At 34.8% G+C, this 5,416-nt stretch overlaps 1 long non-coding RNA gene across 1 annotated transcript; it reads left to right on the plus strand.

Annotated features, from left to right (window-relative positions):
• The first annotated feature begins 373 nt into the window (after positions 1-373).
• On the plus strand, positions 374-3,011 carry LOC134692864 (uncharacterized). The gene is made up of 3 exons (XR_010102285.1): positions 374-586; positions 1,014-1,102; positions 1,650-3,011. It is a non-coding gene; the product is annotated as an uncharacterized LOC134692864 (long non-coding RNA).
• The last annotated feature ends 2,405 nt before the right edge of the window (positions 3,012-5,416 follow it).

The following is a 5,416-nucleotide window of genomic DNA, read 5'->3' on the forward strand; positions in this document are numbered from 1 at the left end:
ATTTGTATTGATGACTAAAGTATACAAGATAACTTCATAAGTAAACGACGTTGGATATATAATAATGCAGCGTTACGTTAACGTTCTCTTCTGTGAGTGATTTCCAACAATACAAGTGCTCTTCAATTTCGTACTTTATTTGGCCCTTTTAACTTTTTCAGCTTCGAGCGTCACTGACGAGTCTTTATTAGACGAAACGCGCGTCTGGCGTATATGTAGCAGAGTGATTTTTATGATAATTTTATATATTGTAAAAATCATCTATTTAATTACTATATTTATTATAAAAGCTTTATTACATATTTTGAATATTGTATATTCAGTTTAATTTATTACTTGCAAACCTTACTTTTATGTATAGTAATATTCACGTTATTTTTATGAATATTCATTAGGGTTTTACTTGAATCATTGTATCTGATTGGCTGTTAATATTTCGCGGTCAAGTTTAATTTCCTTTGTTTTGTACCTGTACATTTCCACGGACGATAGCCATGACAGTCCATTGAATTTATGTCTGTTTATCTTGACCACATAGTTTACCTGTAAACCTTATATATTTTGGACAACATTATTATAGAATACTGTAAGTTACTTCTTTATTAACATTATTTATATTTTTCACGTAAATGATATTCTAGTAAAGTTTCTATTTTGTTTTGTAACGTTCTCCTCATATCGCTTGTATGTAACACAAGTACACAAGATGTACGAGAGAGTATTTCATTAAGCTAGAAGTATATGATTTTATAATCTACGGTTTATTTGCCACGGTAGAATTGTATTGTTAATTTGCGTACATTACTATTTGATTATTGTCAGGAATAGTCTATATTTTATAAATGACGGCTTATTAAGTTAAAAGAAGGAAAAGTGTTTCCATTTATATAAAGTAATAGTTTTGTAGTAAATAGTTTTTATCAAGTACAAATATGAATGCGTAAAGAATATTTGGTACATTGTATATTTTTATAATTCGAGTCCGAGTATTTATGTTCGTATTTTGGTTTCAGGAATCCATGTAATGTAATTATGTAGAGAACATGATTGTTGTTTATATGATGTGCCGTTAACCGTATCAGTACAACTCACTCCACAAGTGGTAAGAGTATATTTATTTATAGTTTAGCTTTTTTTATATTGTATTGTAAACATGAGTTATCTCCCGTTAGTTTGGAGCTTTTAACGAATCGATAATATTGACATCATAAGTCTTTATGATTATTATATTTGCAACTTTATGATTGTTGTATGATATTATATAGTTAATTATTATAAGTATTATATATTTTAATGAAGTCATTATTAATAAATGTAGTTGTAACATTTATTATATACCGTTTGTAAGGTAAACCAGTATTGAATACAAATACACAGATACACATAAATTACGTATCACATTCCGATGTAGTGTATAGTCAAAGGTCAAGCATTTGTAAAAGTACACGTGACACCCGAGGTCAATTTTATATAATGTAAACATCGAACATTTTCTACTTGCAATACATTTTACTTGCTACTTAGTAAATAACAGTTAAATGTATTATTAATTATATTCCTGTACTATATAACTGTGATATTCGTAAAAGTATATATATTATGTTATATGAAATAGCTTGTTATTTATATATGTTGTATTGCTATTTCAGACTTGTTTTATATACTGGTAATAAATCATCAGAACCCTTAGCTCTTGTTGGTGTTATCGTTAACGCATAGAAAACCACCTACTACAAATGGCGCCCACGTTTCGTTGGGTTGATGGCACATACCAGTTTTTGTGGAGATCCAGATGTGAAGTCAGTGACCACCATTAGATGTCTCGAGTCCATGTATGCAGTGACCATGTGTGTTTGTTTACTTCCGTTATGGTACCATGTGATGAACTTTACCACGTGCTTATGTTTACTAACATTCCAACCCATGTGATAATCGTCCACGTGCGTTTGTTTACAGTTTACCGGATGACATTATAGTACCGGATGTTACTTATAGTAACTTGACTTTTTGTTTTCATTTTTGGAAAACTGAACTTTTATTATTCTACATTGTGAAATATTGTGATTCAATTATACTTTTGTGGAACAGTGTAATTATTGGAATAGTTTTCTAGTTTAAGGTAGGATTTATTTATTTACATTATATACTGTATACCATTTTGATACATTGAAACTTAGCATACACTTGAAACATTTACACATTTCGAATTTAATTTTGAAATTTTGCATCCACTTTTTGGACTTTAAATATTTTTTTTTGACGTCCTACATTTTGACCTTTTCATACTTAAACATTTATACACATTAAAAAAAATTTTTTTTTCAATTTTTTTCCGAGGCTTACTTGGATTTGGACTTAGTCTGTCAGAGGACATGTACACTTATATTATTTAGGCATTCATTTATGGTGTACATGTATTACTGATAGTGATAAACATACTTTGTAGATTACAGTAGCATAGCTACATAGTATATAGCATACACTTTTATATTTTAAATTTATTTTTCGGTATACAGTTGTAGTGTATTATACTTACATTGAACTATAACCCACATGGTATAGGTCAATGCTCAGTTGAACTTAGCAATTATAACACACATTATGTTTTATGTGTAGCATTGCTAGTTAATATTAGATACATAGTATATATATCGTTTTTATAAATGTACTTTGTATAGTGACTTGGTACTTAAGTTGATATGAATTAAATTTATCATCATATTATTTACATATTAGACATTCACTGAGTTAGATAGTACCTAGATTTTGAGATTGTTGATAGACATTGTTTATTATTTTTTAATATTGATTAAAAAATTTGCATTTGATCATTTAGTGTGGTGGTGTTGACACTTGTTAGATTTTTTCATTATTATTGAACTTGAATTAGGGTGAATGAATTGAATGTTTATAGGTACACTAGTTTACACCGTTTACCATGTATGAACAACCGAATGAGCCATGTTACAACGCAATGTATGACCAACCCTACAATACCTACGACACTTTTGATCCACAGTACTATCCACCACGCAGAAAACGTCGTCGCCACCGAAGACGCAACAGACAACGTCCATACTGGGACCAGAAAGAAGCTGAATACCAACCTGCTCCGACTTATGTATCTCAAACATCCAGAGAACCTGTTATATGCTACAGATGTGGACAACCAGGCCACTATGCCTTTGCCTGCTGTGTTAGACTGGATCACACTAGAAAAGCTTTTAACTTTCAGCAGATGAACACTGAAGCTAAGATGTATCAACAACGACAGTCATCAGGTGATACAGAAGGATTACTTGGTAGCCCTAATGAAGTCACAGTAGTCATCAATGGACTTCAAGCAGCAGCACTACTAGATACTGGTTCTACAGTTAGTACAGTTAGCCAGTCATTCCATCGACAGTACCTTGCTGACAATCCTATCCAGACACTCAACCAGATACTTCATATCGAATGTGCAGATGGCCAGAACATGCCATACCTTGGTTACATCTCAGCAGATCTACAATTACCGGGTACATCTACATCAGCAGATCCTCAGCAATGCTTACTGTTAGTCGTTCCAGACAGTTCTTACAACCAGCTAGTACCACTTCTACTGGGAACCAACGTTTTAACAGCAGCTATGACAGATGTAAAGCAACGATATGGATCACGCTTTCTACAAACAGCAGATCTACATACACCTTGGTATATCACATTTAGATGTTTGCTTCTTAGAGATAAAGAACTGCAAAAGAGATGCAACAGACTTGCCATCATCAAGAGTGCTGAAGGAAAGACAATCCGTATACCACCTAACAAAGATGTCGTTCTACAGGGATATATGGACCATGAACTACCATACCATCCAGTTTGTGGACTCCTACAGTCAACTGATAGAGCAGCAATACCATCTGACTTAGATATAGCTCCATCGCTAGTCTCATATGAGTATAGAAACAACAGCATCATACCGGTACATATCAGTAATGTAACCACCAGAACAGTGACCGTTTCGCCAAATGCCATCCTTTGCGAACTCCAACCTGTTTCAGTCACCGACATTGATGTACCAGACACCTACGAACAAGATGCATGGAATGAATCTACATTTCCAGACACACTTACTGATGAGCAACTACATAAAGCCAGAGAATTACTACATCAATTCAGAGACGTATTCAGCACTTCGGATACTGATATAGGCCACATCACTGCCGTTCAGCATAAGATAGAACTGATAGATGAAACACCATTCAAACAACGACACCGGCGTATTCCACCTGCCTTATTCGACGAAGTTAGAACTCATCTTCAACAACTTCTTACTGCTGGGATCATTCGTCGTTCACATTCGCCTTGGTCATCGAATGTTGTATTGGTTAGAAAGAAAGACAACAAGCTCAGAATGTGTGTAGATTATAGACAACTGAACCAGCTGACGATTAAAGACTCATATGCTCTTCCTAGAAGCGAAGAAATCCTTGACGCCTTGGGAGGAAACAACTACTATACCGTCATGGACATGAAGAGTGGTTATCACCAAGTAGAGGTAGAAGAGACACACAAGGCTAGAACAGCATTTACAGTCGGCCCTCTTGGTTTCTATGAATTTAATAGACTTCCGTTTGGCCTCGTAAACAGTCCAGCAACTTACCAACGTCTCATGGAACAGATACTTGGAGATCTTCACCTAGATATATGCTTTATATACCTTGACGACTTGATCATCTTTTCAGAGACGTACGAAGAACATCTTGAAAGGTTACAGATGGTACTACAACGACTAAGAGAACACAACTTAAAACTTTCGCCCAAGAAATGTGCATTTTTCAAAGATAAAGTCAAGTACATCGGCCACATAGTCTCTAAAGATGGTATTTCACCTGATCCAGATAAATTAGAGAAAGTTATCAACTGGCCTCGACCAACAACGCCAGAAGAGGTACGTCGTTTCCTTGGTTTCGTCGGTTATTACCGGAAGTTTGTCAAAGATTTCTCCAAGATAGCAAGACCGCTCACAGACTTGATGCCTGCACCAAAGAAATCTAGTAAGCGAAAACTTAAGAAGCCAACAGTAACATCATGGGTTTGGGATAAACCACAAGAAGATGCATTCCAGAAGCTCAAAAGTCAACTAGCGATGCCACCTGTTCTTGGTTATCCGCGTTACAAGGAACCTTTTGAACTACATACAGATGCATCTATGCTTGGTCTTGGAGCAATACTGTACCAATCACAAGAAGGAAAGAAGAGAGCCATAGCCTATGCCAGCAGAGGACTTAGCAAGACTGAGAGGAACTACCCAGTCCATAAATTAGAATTCCTTGCTCTGAAATGGTCAGTAACAGAGAAATTTCATGATTACCTTTATGGCAACACATTTACCGTGGTTACAGATAACAACCCACTTACTTACGTTTTAACAACA

The sequence above is a fragment of the Mytilus trossulus genome, chromosome 12, assembly GCF_036588685.1.
Source record: "Mytilus trossulus isolate FHL-02 chromosome 12, PNRI_Mtr1.1.1.hap1, whole genome shotgun sequence".
In the NCBI taxonomy this organism is placed as follows: domain Eukaryota; kingdom Metazoa; phylum Mollusca; class Bivalvia; order Mytilida; family Mytilidae; genus Mytilus; species Mytilus trossulus.